The following is a 24,459-nucleotide window of genomic DNA, read 5'->3' as shown; positions in this document are numbered from 1 at the left end:
TCATTTCTTAAACATATAGAGAACTGGGTCAATTTATAAAAATATAGGTCATTCCCCAATTGATAAGTGGTCAAAGGATATGAACAGGCAAAGAAATTGAGGCTATTCATAGTCATAGAACATATTCAAATGCTATAGTGCACTATTAGAGAAATGCACATTAACACAATTCTGAGATACCACTTTATAACTATCAGATTGACTATGACCAAAAAAAAAGGAAAATATTAAATGTTGGAGGATTTGTGGGAAAACTAGGACACTAATGCATTGTTGATGGAATTGTAGACCGATTCAACCATTCTGGAGAGCACTTTGGAACTATGCCCAAAGGACTATAAAACTTTACATACCCTTTGATCCAGCTATACCACTGTTAGGTCTATATCACAGAAGTATTCAAAAAAAGGAAAAAGGACCTATTTGTATAGAAATATTTATAACAGTTCTTTTTGTAGAGACTAAGAATTAGAAATTGAAGGGATGTCTAACAATTGGAGAATGGCTAAAAAACCTGTGGTACCTGATTGTAATGGAATATTACTGTGCTATAAGAAATGACAAGCATGATGATTAGGACAAAAACCTAACAAAAAAGTAGAAAAGATAACTAACTAAATTAATTAATTAATAAAGACTGCTTAATCAATTTTTGTTGAAATGAAAGTAAAATGAATTCTTTGTAGGGAAGTTTTTATAGGAATAAAATGCCCTTATTTTGCCATTTGACCTAGTTACACTATTATGGCATCATTCTTATAGGTATTAGTTTAGAACCTGCTGAGATTAAAATGATCTGGGCTGTAAATTGTTTTGAAATGTATCGAAGAATAATGATATCTGAATTTATATTACTATATGATGAATTTCTAGCTCTTTAAGAAACTTAGTTTATGTTAAACCAAACAAATTGTGAAATTTTTTTTCACTGTTATCAGCAGTGTTATAACCCAGGACACTGATAAAAACTCATACTGATAGAATAGACCCTCTAGTCCAGGTACAATATGCTAATCTCTTGTTGAAATAGAAACCTCATAGTAATAAAATATCTAGAAGTACCTACTACCTTCTGAATTGCTGCCAAACATGGTATGAATCTCATTTCTATTAAGATGATGACTATAAATCAGCCTTTTTTGCAGTACTGCCAACATTATAACTCTGATGTTACTACATTTACCCATTTGTTTTTACATGTCTGATCTATGTGTGTATTGATATTTCTTAAAATCTAAGTGGAAGCAAAAAAAAGTCTTCTGAATGGGTTTTATTTTACATCATACCAACATATAAATGATATGATTCTTTTGTGTTTCCATCCAGATATTTAAACAGTAAGCACAGTCACAATCTAAATATTCATGTCAAGAAGTCAATCCCTGTCACTAACTTGTAAAACATGCAATTCTATCCTCTCTTGGTGTGGTGAACTCTGCCAAAGGAGAAATTTTAAATAATTCCACACCCAAATAGATGAAGGGTTATAGGGAAAGGACACACCAGAACTTTATTCATTCATTCATTCAACAAATATTACCAGGACCATGTTATTTTTGATGATTTGAGTTTTCAATCATGTTCTAATGACTATATTCTTTTGTTGTTCTTTGTCTTTCATTTTCAAAGAGGATAATGACACTAGGAAAGGGAATGCCATGAACTTGCAAGTGATTTGGATGTAAGTGAGGGAGAGCTATGAAAAGTCATTGTCTCCTCCAGAGCCATCTGGGTCCAGTGGCAATATATAGATCAGGAGGATTATAACTGGCCCCAGATGCAGTGGGAGACACTGACCTTTTTAAACTAAGGTATTTCTAAGATTTCATTTTGACTGAGGCAATGCCCATTCAAGTCTAGGTAAGGAAGGAGACAAAGAATGACTTCTTTTACCTAGTCAAAAATTATTGAATATGTTCTTGAATCATTACTGTATTCTTTACATTTCTGACCAAAACAGATTCCCCTGCCACATATTTTTACAGTCCTTGCTATCATTCCTGCTCTGTTTTTCTTCCTGAGATCAGTCTGAATTGATTACATAGGTTTCTCTGGCTGGCAGCTGCCTGACTTGTGTTTAATATATCCTCAGAATATATTGCAAACTGTTTATTGTCTCAGAGAAGGGGAAAGGAGGGAGAAGGCATATGATTTGTTTGTAAAAGCTACTGATGAGCCCATGAGATTCCATCTTGTTGTTCCATTCAGTTTTTCTTCTTGTTTAAAGTTTCACTTTCTGAGTCAGATCCTATTCTCAGACAGTGCCTGCCATCGAGGTGTATTCATCGTCACAAACACTCAGTGTTACAGACAATTTAGTTTATGTGCCAGAGCAAATATACATGGTTTCAGGCAATTTGTTTTATGTACCCAGAGCAACTTGGGTGTCTGCCCATAGCCCCTGAGTCACCCTTGCCGAAGAGAAACAGAAATGCTGAGAACAATAAGGTGATAGTTGGAATAGAAGGAAGCTGCCCCGCAAACAGGAAAGGGTATGGGAGGGGGAGGCAAAAATGTAAAATAGGGAGAAATCTATCATTTAAGGAACTTTAGGAATGAACATAATTCATTCCACATCTGCACTTCCCACAGAAGGAATTTCTCTCTTTATAGAAATAAAAGACAGGAAACCAAAATACGGGGGCAAAGTTAGGATTTTGTTTTTATTTGAAATAAATGGATGCTGAGCCCTGGAGAGGAGAATAGCATTTCCAAAGTTTCCTCCAGATATGAGGAAGACAAATTTTCCCCATTTATGACGTTTCCTTCACCCTTGCTGACACATTTTGGAGGATGAGTATGACAGGCCAATCCTTATAATCATGAGGACAGTGCTTTGTGTTCTTGAATCCTAGAATATTATAAAGCCTTTCCTGTCTATTCATTTTGATTACATTCTCCTAGGAAATTACCATTTACTGTATTGTTATCTATTGTTTTTGGCAGAAAAGAATGCTTTATGTAAAGAGGATAAAGGGATAAACCTAATTAGTCTTTTCAAAAGTTTATAGTTTGTGCCATTAGTTGTTTACTCTGGTTTTCTGTATGAGTAAATGCTTTGATGTAGGGTACACAGTTAGTATATTGTAATGTAAGAGTAAATTCCGTTGATAGAGGATTATTTCTCCTACTGATACTCTGAAGTTAATGGTCCCTTGTAATTCATTATAAATGGAATACTTACACCCTTCCTTTCTCTTGATATTATATAAATATATTATCAGTTATTTAAATAATGACTAACTACAATATTCAGTTACATTAAAGGAACTACAGTAAATCAAAGAAAATTGGTTTCAACATCTTGGACCTATCTTTAACCATCTGCCTGAATAGTCTAGGTATATTGCATAAAGAGAGAACTCCAAATTGTCCTAAGATCCCCAAATATCTTTTAATTGTCTATTTCAAATTCCTTTAATGAAGATTCAAGTTCTTTCTTATGTAGCTCACTACAATCATGATTATTGTTCTTAATACTATACAAAAAGGAATTACTATTAAAAATCTAATCGAACAATGATCATGTGTGTCAGCATCTTTAAATTATATTGAGCAACCACAATCCAACTGCTTATGAAATCCAGAGGATTCTTGGTGTTTGCTGCTATGTAGCATAGTTTCAAGACCCTTGTTTTATTTACCTTGACATTCTTGACAATTTGCTCCTATAGATAAATTTCATTATTATTTTTCTAGAGTAATATTTTGTTAATTTGATTGTTATGGCACTTAAATAAATTAATTTAGGTGTACTATTGACATTTTCACTATATTGGCATGGTTTACCCATGAGCAATTAATATTTTTCTGATTATTCAGTTCTGTCTGCCTCTAAAAAGTGTTTTTATAGTTGCATTCACATAGATCTACATGTGTCTTGGTAGATAGACTACCAATATCCAATATTTTATACATCTAAAATTATTTTGAATAGAATTTCTTCTTTAAAAGTTTTCTTTTGAATAATAAACAGAAATGTGCATGATTCCTGTGAATTTATTTTTAATCTTGCAACTTTGTTAAATTTATTGCATCAATTATATGATTCTTAATAGGTATACTTAGAATTCACAAAATAAACAAGAAGTTGGAGAATCTGGACTTTTAAACGAAGCACCACAAATTGAATACTAAAAATGAACAATGAAATTATCCAAGAAATACCCCTTACTCACGTGTCATTTATTAAAAGTATGATTTCTCTAAGCCTAAGTTTTCTTATTTGTAAAATTAAGTTAATAATACCTATATTGCATAAATTTTAAGGACAAAATGTATGCATGTGTGTATGTGTGTATTTGTACACACATACACATGTGTGTGCATATACATATAAATGTGGCTTATTACTATATGTGTATATGTGTACTTTGTGGACACATGTCACATACTAAAATATAAAGGGCCATATAAGCATAAACCTATATTATCATGAAGCTCTTGACAGAACCAAAATGTAGGGGGGGGGAAATGTTCAGTTATCCAGATGTGGAATGAATTATGTTCATTCCTAAAGTTCCTTAAATGATAGATTTCTCCCTATTTTACATTTTTGCCTCCCCCTCCCATACCCTTTCCTGTTTGCGGGGCAGCTTCCTTCTATTCCAACTATCACCTTATTGTTCTCAGCATTTCTGTTTCTCTTCGGCAAGGGTGACTCAGGGGCTATGGGCAGACACCCAAGTTGCTCATTCCAGAAATTATTTTCATTAATATAGGTCAATATTTGGTAAGGTTTTTATAATATATGATAAATTTTCCTGATTAACTTCATAGTCAATCATTAGAATATAGACCAAAAGTTATAGATAGATAGATAGATATGTATATATAAAACTATCTGTGTTTTAAATACAAATACATATGCATCTTTTAAACTATATTCTGAGGACTAACCATTTGCTTCTAAATTTCCAAGGATCTCATTTATAGGGATGTTGTTGCTTCTGTATTTAGCTAACTAAATGATAAAACTTCAAAGATGTTTTCAAGATTATTTCTTGGTTACATTTGAATTTGTACCATGTGAAGTTATGATAACTGGTTCTAACTCAATGTTTATCTCTTCCACATCATAGGGGTTAGAGATACAGTGCCCTCATAATCAGGAAAATCTTCAAAATTTTTGCCCCACCTCCCATGCAAGAGAAGGTCTGAATTTTTTCTTTTGTTTTCATGGGATGGTTACAGTACTTTATTGTACCATTTAGACTAAGTATTTAGTCAAAGGTTCTGTGCCATCTACTGGCTTTTACATGTTGTTGGTGATTTCCATAAAACTCCTAAAAATTCCAATTTAATTTCATATGCAAACCACAATATTGAAACCATTGTTGCCTATTATTAAAGATTTAGAGATTGAAAACAGAAGATTTAAGGCCACTGAAAAGGTGAAGGAATTCACATGTTCTCTGGGATGCTAAAACTGCTCAGGATTTTATTATAAAATAAAATAAAGTACATAGGTCAAAATAAGTAAGAAAAGCAGTAAGTACCCTGAAGACAGAAGAGGTGAAGTATGAGTTGGGGGGGGTGGGCAGGCAGCCCATGAGTCTTGACTTAGCCTGGTCATGTGGTGTGAGACCCACGGTTCTCCATGTGGGTGAAGGAAGAGCATAAGAAAAGCCCATCCTTCTGAATGGGAGCCCAGAAGAAGCAAAAAACCTCAAAGGGGCAGTGCTTCCTATTAAATAACTTTCTATGGTAGATTAGATAGAAGGCAGTGCTTGAGGAGTGATCTTCCATCTTGGGCCAGTTACCTTCCAATGTTAAGCTGTGTACTGGTCCTTCCTGTCCCAAGGTGCTCAACCCCCATGTCAGTTACTGTCATGCCAGCATCTACGGCCAAGGTTAGGTGAAGGGGGAAATGGGGGACAAGATACAAATAATAGCATCAGGGGTAGACAGGATACAATCAATAGGGCGTCAGTTTTCATCTCAGAAGCAAACAGCCCTCCACAAAATTTTAATATCATTAAAGGTACATTCATAATTCTCTATATCATTTCCCTGCATCACTATGATGAGGAAAGTCACAAGGTAGAAATGATAGCTGTATATGCTTCAAATTTGAATGCAGATACTTCATAGAATTCATTATTCACACTAATCAATACCTAGCAGCAGTTTGTTTAACAAAACCAATGAGAAGGTTTTCTTACTAGCTGCACTAAATCTTCTATTGTTGTTCGTTACATTTAATTATTCTCCTTATAATAAACTTTCCTTATTTGTCCTAGGAATGATCAGCGGAAGGCTAGTGAGATGTTCAAAGACAGTATTTGCTAAGTTGTAGGCCACTGTGAATCTTCCAGATCTCTAGGACCTCAGGAGAGCAGCCTATATTAAACCAATGGGTGATCTGTTGTGTTCAAGAATTGACCTAAAAACTACTGGAGTTCTTGGCATTTCCCATAGACAGACACTGAAGTATTTCTAATGTATAAAGACACATTTTCTGGCAATGGGAATCAGTAATGCTTTAAAAAGGGTCTGTCTTTGGTTTGGAGATAGTATGAAAAAGTTTGTCTCCTAAAGGGGAGAAGGGGCAAACTTCTCCATTTCCTTTAGACTTCAGAATAACAATCCTACCTAGGAGCTGTCCATGGTTTTTGTTTCAGGATTGTTTTTCAGCCTAATCCTTTTTCTCAACCTGCTGATTTCCTAGTTTGTTAACCCTGCCTGGTTCCTGTTTACTGCATCATTTACAATAGCTTTAGATTTGTTAGTAACTGTGTACAGTCTTAACCTTTCTTGTATGACCACATTTACCATAATCCAGACAAGATCCAAATTATCTGATTTTGCTTCTGCTTCAGGTACCCCATTATCCCAGTCCCATTGATTTTCTAGAGAAAACAGCAAACAAGACTTGCCGTAAATGTAGGCAGATGAGACAACTATTGCCATGGCATTATTTGAGAAATGACAAGAGGGAAAATCTATCCCTAAATATCTTTCCTAATGATCTTATTGTGGTGCCTAAAATTCCCATAATATGTACTACTTTGAAGGATATAGTTAATCCTGTAAATGTTCTCCAGGATAGGTATTAAAAATAATCCATTAGCAGCTGTTAGCACTTTAGCCATGGATTCACCTATGAAATTAACTCTAGTTACCTAGCAGGAGGTCTGAAGAAATATGAAACAGACTGGAAGAGAACAGGAAAAGATCTAAAGCATGGAGCACTTCATTAGTTTCTTGTACCATAAATGAAAAAGCATGAGGGTACTAGAAGCTGGGAATGAATGAACTGATTGGAAGGATGAGAGTAAAGAAGAGATGATGGAAGGGCATAGAAAAACAAACTTCACCTACTAAACAATTATATAATTGTCTGGACATCAATTGCAGTAGCTCAGTATGCCAATTCCCATTTTATCTTTGCTACTGTTTTAGTGCAGGACTGCACTAAAAACAAAATAAACAGCAACAACAACAACAAAAACAGGTGATGACATCCTGGGGAGGTCACAGAGAATTAAGTAAGAGCAGTGACCAGGAGTATGGGGAAAGGGGGGAGTGGAATAGTTCAGACCTTGAAACTTTAATGTGGATGGCAATGCCAGGAAGTAGTGGGCACTATAGTTCTACTTTCTCTTACAGCCACAAAGGATAAGCAAGTTCACACTATATATTTTCCCTCCATTTTTGACTTTTTTTGACTTTTGAATCTTTTTCTTAACCACTTTAAAAACTTGTCCCTTTCCCCATTTGTCTCCTTGCCAAATGTGTACTTCATTGGTTTTCATCAGTCAGGTTCACATTCTAGACATAATTCTTTAAACGTCTTTCCCGGCTTTTCTCTGTTTTTCCTACATCTCCTTCTGTTGTTGTACCAAAATTAAGTTCACTATATCAAGGATAGAAACAGTGACAGAGGTTGAATGGAGAATAACCATTTGTAACAAAACTTTGACAGTTTTTCTGTTGATCCTCTGAGCTGCAGGAGCAGCTACACCTTCTCAGTAACTTTTCTCTCTAGCTAGGCATTAGCCTCATTAGCAGACAGAATACCAGGGGGAAGGAAGAGCATGCTGAGCTTATGTCCTCACCTCTTTACTCAGAAGGGTGCTTGGCTCCTATCCTCCTGGCCCTGAAGGGAAGAATAGAGCCCATTGTCTCTTTATGGAAGCCCAAAATAGAATTGGCCTTTTCAGTTGCTGCATTATAGTGTAAAAGCTCAAATCTGTTATCCTGCCTGCTATCAACACTGAGTCTCTCACCAACAATATTGCTCTCTAGGTTTCTTTGAGTTGATTTCCAAGTGCTTTCCCCTAAGCATATTATCATTTTTAATTTTTCCAGGGTGGATCTCATTTCGTTATTTTTTTTTAGTTAATCCCAAATTTAATGCCCTCTTATTCAATTATTAATGTTGTCTGCAACACCTTCCAATTTAGAATGCTCCCAAATCTCACTCATAATGCATTCTTTTCTCACTTTTATGGACCATTTCTAGTGATTTTTAAAAATGACATCTTAGAGGGCGGCTAGGTGGTGCAGTGGATAGAGCACTGGCCCTGGAGTCAGGAGTACCTGAGTTCAAATCCAGCCTCTGACACTTAATAATTACCTAGTTGTGTGACCTTGGGCAAGCCACTTAACCCCATTTGCCTTACAAAAAGTCTTTTAAAAAAATGACATCTTACATTCATGTACTATATTATATCTTAAATCAACTTGAGAAGATTATGAGTTGACAAGCAATATTTTCTCCCACAAAGGTCAGAAGCTGAGATTCAGATGATTAGAAAAGTTCAACGTCAAACAATTTCTCTCTGTATCTTTCCTCTCTTGGGATAAAATGAGATATTTATAAAGTATTTAATTCAGTGTTTAGCACATAGTAGATGCTTCCTAAATATTTATTGTATCCTTCCATATATCCTGGATCTTCCTAGAGCTGCCTTTTGTCCCAGGTGATATTTTGCATCCTGAGTTCTATCTTCATGGTCAGAGATGCTCCAGTGTCAATATAGGAGGTGTTTCTGTGCACTTGAGCAGAATTTTTCATTCCCATCCCTGTTTCTCCTTTTTATCTCACTTTTCCCATCCCCTCCCATACTCTTACTATCCTCTGCCTTGGTTCAGATCCTCTCTATCCTATCCACCAATAATTCAATTCCTTCCTGAAATAATCTTTTACTTTGCTTTCTGAACAACTATGAATTGATAAATTTCCTTTGTTAGACTTGCAGTGCTCAACTGTTAACATAGTACATTATGGATCTACCTGTTACTTCATTTTAAGTACAAAGTATACTCAGATATGAAGTGCTATTCACTGTGAACACAAAATAACCACCAAGAAAAGTCATAGAACAATGAGAAACCTTATGCAATAATGAAAAAAAAATGTAAAATGACTATAATTGAAGCAGACACTTATAAAGTGAATTCCTCTCTAAACCCAGTCAGCTCAGACAATAGAGCAAAATGAGAATGCATTTTAAAAAAAGGTGAAATTTTAGATAGGCTAGACATGTGACACAGTTTTAATGATATAAAATATTATGGTAAGATTTTCAGCAAAATCTACTCTGTTCATCTTGCTATAATAAAAAGATAAAGTTACAAAAGGACAGTTATATAATTAAAAATTGAAACTTCAGATTTGCAAAGCTAAAACACCAGACAATAACATTTCAACTTTCAACAGATGGTCAAAATTACATCCTGCTAGGTCTTTTTCTGTTAAGTTCAGCTTCTAAAGTGTCACGGATATAAGTAATGTGATTGGCAAAGATTTCATTTCCCCAGGAAATACTTAACCTGATAGTGGTGGTGGCAGAGAGAAACATCCTAGTCTCTGCAGCATGACAACCATTGCTGACATGTGATATGACAGCAGTCAGAAGGCTAAGACCATCTTTCCTCAATGCCAGAACAACTGGTTTTTTCCTATAAGGTCTGTCAATGAGTCACTCAATTCAGTAAAGGGTAAAAAAAAAATCATGATGATTATTTAACTTTAAGTAAAAAACAAACAAACACAACCAATAAAAAGGGAGTAGACACAGCCATGACCCATATTTAGAATCCATAATAATGGGGTTCATATTTCTGAAACATTATAAATGCTAAAAGAGAAGCCTATACATCTTCCCTATCATTCTGGAAGTGCTAGAATAAGATTATTTTTGTATATAATTTGAAGGTTTTCCACATCTATTATTTAAAAGTACATTGTGAGATTACTAAGAAATGTACCTGTGACATGAACATAGACTTAATGCTGAAAGGAAACTTTGAGGTCATTTAGTGCATCCCTTTCCTTTTGCAAAAAAATGAATACTAGGGGGCAGTTAGGTGGTACAGTGGATAGAGTACCAGCCCTGGAGTCATGAATACTTGAGTTCAAATGTGTCCTCAGACACTTAATAATTACCTAGCAGTGTGGCCTTGGGCAAGCCACTTAACCCCATTGCCTTGCAAAAAATAAAAATAAGTAAAAAAATAAAAATAAAATAAAAAAAATACTAGGTCAAACAGTTGAAATGGTGTGTTGTGAGTCACACAGTTATATCAAAGGCAGAATTCATATTGGATCCCTTCTAAAACCAGGACACCAAAATAGTAAGTGATTTGTCCAAGGTCTCACAGCTAAGGTCATCTTTACTACCTACATGTCATGATTCCCTACCATTTACTTGCTTTTTCCACATTGAGTTACATTTGCACAATGTATTTAACAGCACAACTTTGGTCATTGGTTTATGATTTGTTTTGTTTTTAAGTAATATTCTTCAGTTATCAACATGGGCTGCCATGCTTGGATCAGGTCACTGTGGAAGAAAAAAACTTAAGGGTTTTCAATTAGAACTCTCCTGTACTTACTGGGGAAAATCCCTAGCCCATTTTTAAAGACAAGGGACAAGATCCTGAGAGCTGTTAGTAGATTTAGAAATGCCCTGCCATTCCAGAGATAACCTGAGCTAAATTCAGCGAATAGGAACCCTACCCCAGCTGAGCTGACATGAGATCATTAGGCATTTTGCCATTCATTGCTTACACCTAAGAAATTCTATCCAGCTTTCAAAACCAAGGAACTAAGACACAGTCCAAATTCAAGGTTACAAAGTGAATCAGCGGCACCGTGGGAAAGATCATCTCAGGATACTGAATCCCAAAGCAACCAGCCATCTATCCAACCATGATGCCTCTTGTGCACAGAACAGGAATTTTCCTAATTGGTTTATTGACATCTGAGATTGTATTTATGAGTCTATAAAATACTTGGCTGCTAAATAGATTTCAGAGCATGAGCTCAGGGAGTTGTGCTGGGGACGCTCCATAATAGCATTTCCTAGTGCATTTCAGTAAAGAAGATAAGCATATGTTGGGACAGGGAATGTCTACCCAGGTCAAAAGGAGAAAATAGCAGCAGCCTTTTAATTCACTCTCAACAATCTTCATCTTTGGACTGCTCTTTCCACTAAGGCAGAGCATCAAGTTACAGTCATTTTAAAGTCATTTGGCAAGTGCTTTGAGGACAGAGTTGTTTTTTTCTCCCTATATTAACCTAAATAGATTGATGATGATAAATGGATGGATGGATGGATGGATGGATGGATGGATGGATGGATGGATGCATAGATGGATGGATGGATGGATGGATGATGGATGGATGGACACATGTGGATAGACAAACAGACAGATAGATAGAGAAATAGATGGATAGATGGACAGATGTATACAGTAAACAATGTCCTTTGAAATGACTGACTAATGACTAATGACTTACTAATCACCCAGAAATATCAAAGAGACTTGCAAGGTGCAGGTGTGATCCACTAACAGTTTTAGACTTTACCTTGAAATCAAAATATCTTATTTATAGACAAAGATAGAAGGGATGCCTGAGGACATTTTTCCTATTTAATCATTTCATTTCTGGGATTGAGAGCCAGAGTGAAGTGATTTATGAAACATCACACAAGTAGTAAGTGTCAGAATCATGATTTGCACTTAGATCTCTGAACCCAAAACCACTTCGATGAAAAATTTGGGTTTCTTCTATGTTCTTCCCTCTAAAGCTCAATTAAGCTCTCTCTCTCTCTCTCTCTCTCTCTCTCTCTCTCTCTCTCTCTATATATATATATATATATATATATATATATATATATGTATGTATATGTATATAATATACTAAAGGTTCTCAGAAAAGTGAGAAGAAATTACAAAAGAACCCATGTTTGTATATATACATACATATATATAAATGTATGTATTCATGTATTCCTTTTTTACCAAAGAGAAGTCATTCTTCAAAACCTAGATCTGGGGAAACTTGTCCTTCTGAATCGGTAACAAGATGTCAAATACATAGTCCAGGATATATTTCCCAGGATACTAAAATACTTCCTGGAATACCAAACCAGATTAAAATATCATTGGAGAATATTTAACAAAATAAATAAAAATTCAATAAAATATAAATAATATTAATATGTAGTTTTCTAAGCTAATATGTAGTCCATAGGGATGTTTATTTTAGTGGCTATTATCTCTATGAAAGATATTTTTGCTTCTTCATGTTATTTTCTAAATTTGAATCCTCAGCTACTTTGTCTATCCCTCCCAAATGATCAGTCTTTTTCCCTTCTCTCTTTTCTTCATGCTCTTAGCAATTTCTTTTTTCCTCGATTTTTTCTTTATCCTACAATTTCTCTTCTCATCCTTCTTTTAGATCAACTAATTGCTTTTACTCTTCATTTCATATTTAAAAGAAATAAAAGAATCCATGTCTCAGTGGAGAGATGTACCTGTGACATGAACATAGACTTAATGCTGAAAGGAAACTTTGAGGTCATTTAGTGCATCCCTTTCATTTTGCAAAAAATGCTCCCTGTCTCCAGGGAAGAGAAAACAATATTAAATACAATAACCACTTGGGCCAGTAGAAGAATATCCACCTACAGAATAAAGAAAAAAAATTGCAGATTTCAAAAACCATGCTTCATAGTAACTTGGGTCAGCTTGGGAATCTACAATAAAAGGTCCAAGTTTTTAAAAGGCCCAAGTTATTTCAAATTTTACTTTTTTTTTATTACAATGAACTTGTTAATGAATTCATGAAAATCAGACTTTTTCAGTACATTTCCTTGGAGCTGATTAACTCTAGCATCTGAAATTCCAGAAAAGATAGTTGGACTCCTCTTGACTTTAGAGAAGACAATGTATATGCCAATAGGCTCTGCCAGAGAGTAGTAGCCAAAAAGTTCTGTGACAACTCATGTTGCTCCTAGCAACACGAAGAGAGAAGTTAACCAAGGGAAATAAATAACAGCTCCCAACTAGCAGTCAGATGGATGGCACAATGGACAGAATGCTAGACCTGGAGTTGGGAAGATGAGTTCAAACCTGGTCTCACAGACTTACCAACTGTGTGACCCTGAACAAGTCACTTGACTTCACTGTGCATCAGTTTCCTCATTTATAAAAGGGAGATAATAACAGCACCTGCCTCCCAGAGTGATTGTGAGAATAAAATGAGAGATTTGTAAAATAGTTTGCAAGTCTTAAAATGCTATAAAAACTGCTACTACCATTATTATTAGAATAATACATAGTGATACATCAACTCTTTTGATCCTACCAATCACCCTGTGTGGTAGATGTTATTTTTCCTCTCAGGTTATCTTCAAATGAAGAAACCAAGTGTCATAGCAGAAAAGTTACTTCACTAAGGTCCTAAAGGAAGTAATCATCTGACATGGAAAGAACCATTTTGCTGATGCCAAGTCTGATGCAATCTCCCTCTCCCTCTCCCTCTCCCTCTCCTCCCTCTCCCTCTCCCTCTCCCTCTCCCTCTCCCTCTCCCTCTCCCTCTCCCTCTCCCTCTCCCTCCCCCCTCCCCCTCCCCCTCCCCCCTCTCCTTCTTGCTGATTGTACTATCAATACCCACTCATGTGTTTTAAAAAATTAAGACATTGACTTCCGGGACAGAGCCAAGATGGGGCAAAGCTAACAGACTCCTGGAGCCTTTCCCTACCAAAAATAAATGAAGCCTCTACTCTAACATTCTTGCTACAGATCCCACCAAGAAAAAAAAATATATTCAAAGAAGTTTTCAACTGCAGATATCATGGAGGATCTTCATTGAAGGTCTTTCTCTTTTGGGGGAAAGGGGCAGAAAAGTCCAGGAGGCAGGAGAGCAGAGAAAGCCAGCTTGAGGGTTTTAGCCATTAGTGCAATCCAGGTAACAACAGCTTAATAATAACAGAGTTCCTAGAAGCTGGATAGCAAGCCAGCTGGGAGGATTCCAATTCTAAGGAAAGTCTGAACCCTGAAAATACCAGGGTAAAAGACAGAACTGGGTCAGGAACAATCCTCTGTTAAGTCAAAACCTGGACCTAAAGGAGGAAAGAAAGAAAAAAAACCTCTGCAAAGGCAAGGCCTAGAATGCATAGGCAACATCCTCACCAACAACAAGCCAGCAACATCAGACTCCAGTCCCAGCAAAATAAAAGCTTGGATCTGTGCTCCATATACCCCATGAGCAGAACTACAACAACAAAGATGAGCAAAAAAAAAAGCTAAAAGAGCGCTCTCTGTAGAAAAATATTTCACAGATAAAGATGACAGCAATGCCATGTCTGAAGAAGAAAATAGTGAAAAATTACTCACAGGAGAGGTATCAAAACAGTCTATAAATTGGACTCAAGTACAAAAGCTCATCGAAGAGCTTAAAAATCTTTTTTAAATGAAGGAAGAGAGGAAGAAGAAAAATGGAAAAAAGGAAATGAAAGTCATGCAGAAAAACTGTGAAAAATTGACCAGAGAATTTAACACCTTTGAAAAAAGAAACACAAAAGGTAATTGAAGAAAATAAAATCCTAAAAATTAGGATTGAACAGCTAAAAACCAATGAATCTTCAAGACCACAAGATTCCATCAAACAAAAAAAAGGCTGAAAAAAGTTGAAGGAAATATAAAGTACTTCTAGGGAACATGAATGACCTGGAAAACAGAACCAGGAGAGACAATTTATGAATCATTGGACTACTAGAAAGCCTGAACCAACAAAAGTACCTGGAAAATATCATGCAAGAAATTATAAGAGAAAACTGCCCCAATCTAATAGAACAAGATAATATAACAAGTAAAAGAATCCATTGAACCCCTCCAGAAAGAGACCCCAGCATAAAAAATCCCAAGGGCTATAATAGCCAAATTCCAGAACCCTCAAATAAAAAAAATATTGTAAACAGCAAAAAGAAAGCAATTCAAGGGACGGCTAGGTGGTACAGTGGATAGAGTGCCAGCCTTGGAGTCAGAAGTACCTGAGTTCAAGTGTGACCTCAGACACTTAATAATTACCTAGCTACTTAACCCCATTGTCTTGCAAAAACTACAGAAAAAAGAAAAAGGAGAAAACAATTCAAATACAAAGGGAACACAATCAGACTATCACAGGACCTAGCAGCCTCAACATTGAAAGATCAGAAGACCTGGATTAGCATATTTCAGAGAGCTAAGAGAGTAGAATGTTACTGCCCTGCAGAATTCAGCATATACTGCCAGGGGAAAAGATGGATGTTCAATGAAATAGAGGATGTCCAGAATTTCCTGACACAAAGACCAGAACTAAACAGAGAATATGATCACCAAATACATGACTGAAGAGTTACATAAAAAAGACAAATGAAAAAGGGAACTGAAAAAACAAAACTGTTTTAAACAAATGTTGGTCCCTAAAAGTGAAGATATAACAATTCTAACTCATTAGAACTTTACTTCTCAAAGAATAATTAGAGGGTAGAATATAGTTGAAGAGAATGAACCTAGAAGGTTTAATTGGGTCTTGTCTCTCAATTGAAGAGGTCCAAGATCACATTGCTATGTCTGAGAAAAAAAACAAAAGCAGGAGTAATTTTCACTTAAGTATTTCATTATACCTTGATTCACTTAAATCACAAGATGCTAAGCACCTTGTCTAATGAGGCTTTCATAAACTTCAAGGACCTGAGACAGGTCTCTGTTACTTATAATCAGATTCTCAAGTGAGACCTCAAGAGCTTCGAAGTACTTAGAGATCTTCCTGATCCTTTCAGTTAATTAGATTAGGGTTTGAATTAACTGGTGCTTCACTTAATAAGGTGTTAAGTACCTTGGGTGGAGAGGGGAGGGCAAAGTGGGAAACACAATAGACCTTGGTTCACTAAGCAAGGTATTAAGTACCTTAGGTGGGGGAGGTAGGGGTAAAGTGGGAGAGACAATAAGCTCTGGACCACTTAACAAGGTCTTAAATACCTTCGGTGGGGAAGGAGGGGAGGTGAAATATGAAAGAAAATAGACCTGGTTGGAGGGACAGAAATAGTTCAAGAAATGATATGGCTTTGGATGAAACTTAGGCTCCTGAGGAAGATTGTGTGTATTAGAAAAATACTTGAAGGGGGGGGGGAAGGTAAAAAATGATTATAATTATAATTTGATGCCATTTGAGTCAATGCTGCTTATTAAGCTATCAAGTAAACAATCTGTGATGATATCTTGATAACAATAGGAGCTTATCAAGCAATTGAATAACTAAACTGTTGTTGATGATACCTGGTTAATAATATTAGAGCACCAAGGGAAGAGGTACAAAGATTTATAATTTTAAAAGAAAAGAATGGAGAATGTGAATATTGAGTAAATTCTATTCAATAGATTTAGCCTAATGAGGAAATAAAATACATTCCCACTTGGGTTTAAAAATCTGAATTAATCTACAGAGAAGGGGAGGACTGGGAACAGAGAAACATAAGGGAAGAAGGGACTGATAAAAGGGTATAAGGTATAATAAACTGAAAGTTAAGGAGAAAGTCAGTAAAATTTTGGTGAAGGAAAAATAAAGAGATAAAGATGAATGGAGAAAGATAGTATAGAGGGAAATACAGAATTATTAATCTTAACTGTAAATGTGAATGTGGATGAACTGTCCCATTAAAAACTGTCCCAGGGATAGTAGAATGGATTTAAAAAGCAGAATCCTACAATATGTTGTTTACAAGAAACACATTTGAAGCAAAGAGATACATACAGGGTAAAGGTAAAAGGTTGGAACAAAATTTTATTATGCCTGAGCAGAAGTAAAAAAATCTGGGGTAGTGATCCTAATCTCAGACAAAGTAAAAGCAAAAATCAATCTCATTAAATAGGATAAGGAAGGAAACTACATCTTCTTAAAAGGCACCATTGGAAATGAAGCTATATCATTACTAAACATGTATGCACCTTTTGGTATAGCATCAAGATTCTTAGAGGAAAAGCTGAGTGAATTACAAGAAAAAAATAGACAACAAAACTTTAATAATGGGAGACCTCAATCTTCCTCTCTCAGGACTGGATAAATCTAACAACAAAATAAAGAAGAAGAAAGTTAAGAAGGTGAATGAAATCTTAGAAAACCTAGATATGCTAGACCTCTAGAGAAAACAATGAGGTTAGAAAAGAATATACCTTTTTCTCAGCAGTACATGGCACCTTCACCAAACTTGACCATGTAATAGGGCAAAAAAATCTTATAATTAATACAGAAAGGCAGAAATAATAAATGCATACTTCTCAGACCGTGGTGCAATAAAAATTACATGTAATAATGAGTCAGGGAAAGATAAAACAAGAACTAATTGGAAATTAAATAACTTTATCTTAAATAGGGTGGATCAAATAGTAAATAATAATCAATAATTATATCCAAGAAAATGATAATAATGAAACAACATACCAAAATTTATGAGATGCAGCCAAGGTAGGTTTGAGGGGGGAGGGACTTTATATCCCTAAATGCCTATATGAATAAAATAGAGAAAGAGAAGATCAATGAATTGGGTATGCAACTAAAAAAAAAGCTAGAAAAGGAGCAAATTAAACATCCCAATTAAATACCAAATTAGAAATTCTGAAAATCAAGGGAGAGATTAAATCCAATAGAAAGCAAGAAAACCATTGATCTCATAAATAAAAAATAAAACTAAGAGTTGGTTTTATGAAAAAGCCAATAAAATAGACTAACCTCTGATTAATCTGATTAAAAAAGAAAGAAGATAATCAAATTACCAGTATCAAAAATGAAAAGGGTGAACTAACCACCAATGAGGAAATTAAAGCAATAATTCAGAGCTACTTTGTCAAACAATATGCCAATAAATTGAACAACCTGAATGAAATGGATGAATATTTACAAAAATACAAACTGCCTAGATTAACAGAAGAGGAATTAGATTACTTAAATAACCCCATTTCAGAAAAATAAGTTGAAGAAACCATCAATAAACTCCCTAAGAAAACATCTGCAGGTCCAGATGGATTTACAAGTGAATTCTATCCAGCATTTAAGGAACAATTAATTCCTATTCTACATAAACTATTTTTAAAAATAGCAGAAGAAGGAGTTCTATCAAACTGCTTTTATGACACCAACATGGTGCTGATACTGAAATCAGGAAGAACCAAAACAGACAAAGAAAATTATAGATGAATTTTCTTAATGAATACTGATGTAAAAATATTAAATAAAATTTTAAAAAAGAGACTACAGCAAGTTATTACCATGATCAGATTGGATTTATATCAGGCAGGCAGGAATGGTTCAACATTAGGAAAACACCCAACTTAATTAAATATTTCAATAATAAAACCAACAGAAATATATGATTATCGAGGTGGCTAGGTGGTTCAGTGGATAGAGCACTGGCCCTGGAGTCAGGAGTACCTGAGTTCGAATCTGGCCTCAGACACTTAATAATTACCTAGCTGTGTGGCCTTGGGCAAATCACTTAACCCCATTTGCCTTGCAAAATCCTAAAAAAAATTTAAAAAATAAATATATGATTATCTCAATGGATGCTGAAAAACCCTTTGATAAAATACAACATCCATTCCTATTAAAAACTCTAGAAAGTTTAGCAATAAATGAAGTTTTCCTCAGAGTATTTCCAATAAATTCAGTGGTGAAACAAGGTTGCCCATTATCACCATTACTATTCAACATAGTTTTAGAAATGCTAACAGTATCAATAAGAGAAGAAAAAAGAAACTGAAGGAATCAGATTTGGCAATGTGGAAGCAAAATTTTCACTCTTTGCAGATGATATAATGGTATATCTAGAGAACCGGAGAAAATCATCTAAAAAACTCTTTAAAACAATTAACAAATTCAGCAAAGTAGCAGGATATAAAATAAACCTACATAAATCATCCACCTTTCTCTCTATATGAACAACAAAGCCCAATAACAACAGATATAAAAAGAAATTCCATTTAAAATAACTGTAGACAATATTAAACACCTGGGAATCTACCTCCCAAGACAAACCCAGAAACTGTATGGATATAAATATAAAGTTCTCCTCACCCAGACTTTGTAACTTGGAAATATACACATACAAATGGATGAAAATCAATAAAGAAATAAAATGAAGACATTGTTTTGACAAGATATTTTATATGGGCCCAGATCATTGTTGCAAAGTTTAGACAGAAATGAACTGAAAAACTCAGGGTGTAATGTATATGAAAGTGTTTGAGAAGTATACAAGTATTTATAAAATTGAAGTTGTGATTCTCATCATTAGTGGGAAAAGGACCATTATAAAGCAACATGAGGATTACATAATGAAAGGCAACATGGTCTAACATGCAGGATTTTAGCCTGGATCCCACTGGAATCCATAGTGAGATGTTGAGATCTTTGAATTAGATAAGGAAAAATACATCTTTACTTTTAATAACTGCTAACAGAATTTTAGCATTTCCTTTCATGATGAATGTAGGCAACAAACTGAGAAAGAGCTCTTAAATTTCATCAGACTGCCATAATACATACCCCCCAAAAAGTGTTAAGAAAAACTGATCTAACAGAGGTCACTCAGATTCTAGCCTTCTGATATTTGTTTGACTTTGGGCAAGTCACTACAAAGTACTGGGTTAAGTTTGCACATATGTAAAATGAAGAGATTGGATTGCATGACCTAAGTATCCAAATCCTTGGATCCTTTGATTTTATTTCCCCATTTCCTGTCCCAGTGTCATTCTTGCATCCAGTAGGTGTTTAATGAATGTTTGTGGTTGAGTGAATAAATAAATGGACAAACACATGATTCCTGTATTCTAGAGGACAGTTTATTCCTGAATCCAAGGAAGAATAGCAGTTATTTGAAGGTAGCAGCTAATAAAATTACCTTTCCCCCCAAGTGAGTAAAGGGTTAAAAAAAAATCAAGTCAGATCAAAGAAGCCCTTCAAAAACACAAGAAAAAGAATATTGATGAGGAGTGATTGTTCCCAAATTGGCCTTGAATTTTTATCAACAGAATGAGATTGTCCTGTAGAAAAGTACTAGTATTCATTAGGAACTACACAGCTGTGATCCTTTTGAAATTTTTTTTCTTTCAATTTAAAATATCATGATGCCCTGCCAATCAAAATTCCAAAAAATTACTTTAATGAGTTAGAAGAAATTGTAAATAAATACATATGGAGAAATAAAAAGTCAGGAATTGCCAGGGATTCAATGAAAAAAAAGTGAAAAAGAAGGTGGCTTAGCCCTACCTGATCTAAAATTTTATTATAAAGCATCAGTCATCAAAACTGTCTGGTATTGTCTAAGAAATAGAGTGGGGGACCAGTGGAATAAACTAGGTGCAATAGCAGGAAACAATTATAGTAATCTGCTGTTTGATAAACCCAAAGAGTCCAGCTATTGGAATAAAAACTGTTGGGAAAACTGGAAGTTAGTATGGAAGAAACTTAGATTAGACCAACATCTCACACCCTATACCAAGATAAGATCAAAATGGATACAGGATTTAGAAATAAAAAACCATTATAAGCAAATTAGAAGATCAAGGAATAGTTTACCTCTCAGATCTATGGAAAGGGAAGCAGTTTATGACCAAGGAAGAGATGGAGAACATCACTAAAAACAAACTGGATGATTTTGTTTACATTAAATTAAAAAGCTTTTGCACAGACAAAACCACTGTAACTAAGATCAAAAGAAATATAGTAAACTGGGAAACAATCTTTACAGCTAATATTTCTGACAAAGAACTCATTTCTAAAATATACAGAGAACTGAGTCAAATTTTCAAAAAAGCAAGTCATTCCCCAAATGACAAATGGTCAAAGGATATATGGAGGCAATTTACAGCTGAGGAAATCAAAGCATATGAAAATTTAATCCAAATCATTACTTATTAGAGAAATGCAAATTAAAGCATCTCTAAGGTATCACCTCACATCTCTCAGACTGGCCAATATGACTAGAAAGGACAATGATCAATGTTGGAAGGGATGTGGGAAATCTGGGACACTAATACATTGTTGGTAGAGTTGTGAACTCATCCAACCTTTCTGGAGAGAAAGTTGGAATTATACCCAAAGGGCAACAAAAAATGTGCCTACCCTTTGATCCAGAAATGCCACTACTGGGTCTATACCCTGAAGAGATTATGGAAAAGGGTGAAAAATATCACTTGTACAAAAATATTCATAGCAGCCATGTTTGTGGTGGCAAAGAACTGGAAATTTAGTGAATGCCCTTCAGTTGAGGAATGGCTTAACACACTGTGGTATATGTATGAGATGGAACATTATTGTTCTATTAGAAACCAGGAAGGAGGGGGGGCAGCTAGGTGGCACAGTGGATAGAGCACCAGCCCTGGAGTCAGGAGTACCTGAGTTCAAATCCCGCCTCGGACACTTAATAATTACCTAGCTGTGTGGCCTTGGGCAAGCCACTTAACCCCATTGCCTAGCAAAAACTCAAAAAAAAAAAAAACAAAAAAAAACAGGAAGGATGGGAATTCAGGGAAGCCTGGAGGGATTGGCATGAACTGATGCTGAGTGAGATAAGCAAAACCAGAAAACACTGTACACACCAATAACATGCCGGTGATGATCAACCTTGACAGACTTGCTCATTCCATCAGTGCAACAATCAGGGACAATTTGGGGCTATCTGTGATGGAGAATACCATCTGTATCCAGAGAAAGAATTGTGGAGTTTGAACAAAGATTGAGGACTATTACCTTTAATTTAGGGGGGGAAAAAAGCCTGTTATCTTATTATGTAATTTTGCTCTCTTATACTTTATTTTTCTTCCTTAAGGATATGATTTCTCTCTCATCACATTCAACTTAGATCAGTGTATACCATGGAAACATTGTAAAGGCTAACAGGCTGCCTTCTGGGAGTGGGGGGAGGGAAGCAAGATTAGGGGGAAAAATATAAAACTCAAAATAAATAAAATCTTTAAAAGGAAAATATAATGTAAAATATCATGATGTCTTCCAAGCAAAAACACAAAATTGTTCAGTATCTCTACTAACAGAATTGTAACAAAACAGTTAGCAAAAAAAGGACAGAGAGATGGATAGAGACAAAAAAGATTTCAAAGATCAGTTACCTAACTGTCCTTCTAGAGTACTATGTGACCCATTTTAACTCTTGTTGTTGTCTGTTTCCCAGTCAAAATCAAGTCATGGTTGTATTCTAAACCTGGATACAATTATACTTTAGAACTATATTTCCCCAGGAAAGAAAGCTGAGTCCTCCATGAAATATGCTATTGTCTGGCAAACTTTATTTTGTCAGGTTTTCCTTTGAGCACGCTTGGTTTGAAATATTTATCTATTAAGGTAGAATCATTAATGACCTTACCTTTATAGATAGAAACTAAAGATCTTTCCTTAGGGCCAGATTTCCATCTATTTTTCAATATTGTGGTAGTAAATTTCAACCCAAATTAAATTCCCTAAACTCTTTTTGTATTAGATTAGATTAAGTTATCATCTTTTACTATGGCCTTTGGATCATAGCCATTATGGGAGTGAACAAAAGAAGAAATTTATAAGGATTTTCAAGTCCAACCTCTATTGGTCAGAGAGCTTTTAAGTAATTCCTTAAAAGTTAGGCTTTTCTCAACTTCTTCCTGAAAAGTAGTAATTCCTACATTTTTAACTCCTAATATGGTGAATGGGGGCAGGACAAATAAAAGGAGATCTAGGATGTTTCTTGCAAAGATTAAAAACTTACAGAACTTCTAAGAGAAAAATGTTTCCCTAAGATCTTGGTGGCATCTCAGTAAAAAGACAGTGAAATCTTGGAAGGGGAAGAAGGATGATGAAATAATTGGGAAGTAGCCAATCTATTCATGGTAGAAAAATTGAAAGTTGATTCTGACCTCATTTAGTAGCATTCAAAAATAGCCTTGTTCCATTAAGACCTGATTTTATTTTTTCTTGAAGAGCATGAGAAATTCTTCTGTGCTGCTTTTAGACCTCAAACAAATTACCATTTTTCTCTTCCAGTTGTATCTACTTCTGTCACCCTTCTTTTCCTTTGAGATATGCTTGAAAAGATTTTTGGTTTAATAGCCTATTATCTAGAAGTGGTTTGGACAATTGGGAAGCCCAAGGCCCATGTCACTTCCAAGCCATCTAAGGAAAATCTTTGAAATTATGGCAAGACAATGCTCCTTCAGGAGTCAGCATCATTTTTAAAGTCATATTACATTATACAGGCTTAAGCATAATAAGGCATTTTCTAAAAGTAATTTTGTTCAGCAATAAGATATCTTAAAGCAGTTTCATTGCATCTTAGGACCTCTTTTCTCATCTATGAAGTACAGATAATGTTTAAAGTGAACTGCCTATTAGGATGAATAAATAAAATGTTCAGTTAATTGGCTTATTGGTACACAAAAACCTCTATGTGGCTCATAGGGTCTGCACCCTAAGACTGACTTATCTGTGAAATCAACTTGTAATGAAGTTCTTTGAGTCTTTCATTATCTCATGGGAGAATTTGAATGAATACCTCATGAATTCAATTTAATTCCACAAAAGTTCAATAAATGTGTTTTTATGTGTGAAACATTAACCTAAATAAAAAGAGTCAAAAATGAAAAGACCCTGCCATCAAGAAGCATACATTCTAATGGACGATACTATTTGTGCATAGAGGAGATGATGTTAAATGAAAAGAGAAAGAGTGTCCTAACAAGTAGGAAAAAAGGGAAGGTGTTTTAGAGGAGGTGGGCACTTTTAATGACCCTTTTAGAAAGATTATGATTCTCAGAAGAAAAGATGAAAGACTGAATATAATGCCCACACCTAAGAGCTTCTAGAAAATCTCCCTCTTTTTATCAAGAGCATTATCATTCTTCCCTTCTCTCACACTGATCATAATTTTTTTTAAATCTTGGTGTTATTCTGGCTCTATTCATTCCTCAGCCTCCCTCACCCTGCCCCAAGTGTCTAATCAAAAGTTGGCACTGCTCTTTCCTCCCCAATGCTCCTTCAGGAGTCAGCATCATCTTTCCTCCCAGCCTCTCTAACATACAAGTCCCTCTACTCACATGGCCTCCTCCCTAGTTCAAGGCATTCTTAGCTCTTGTCTAGACTTTTTTATTGACCTCCAATTTGTCTTTCTACCTCAGTCTCCCTCTGATCCATTCCAT

General features: G+C 35.2%; 1 protein-coding gene across 2 annotated transcripts in view; it reads left to right on the top strand.

The window, feature by feature from the left end:
• B3GALT1 (beta-1,3-galactosyltransferase 1) overlaps window positions 1-24,459 on the top strand; it is an 802,587-nt gene that overhangs the window by 602,866 nt on the left and 175,262 nt on the right. The gene's annotated exons all lie outside the window — the stretch shown is intronic.

The sequence above is a fragment of the Macrotis lagotis genome, chromosome 1 (genome assembly GCF_037893015.1).
Source record: "Macrotis lagotis isolate mMagLag1 chromosome 1, bilby.v1.9.chrom.fasta, whole genome shotgun sequence".
NCBI classification, from domain to species: domain Eukaryota; kingdom Metazoa; phylum Chordata; class Mammalia; order Peramelemorphia; family Peramelidae; genus Macrotis; species Macrotis lagotis.
Note: the sequence above shows the minus strand (reverse complement) of the source record. Positions and strands in the feature narration are given on the sequence as shown.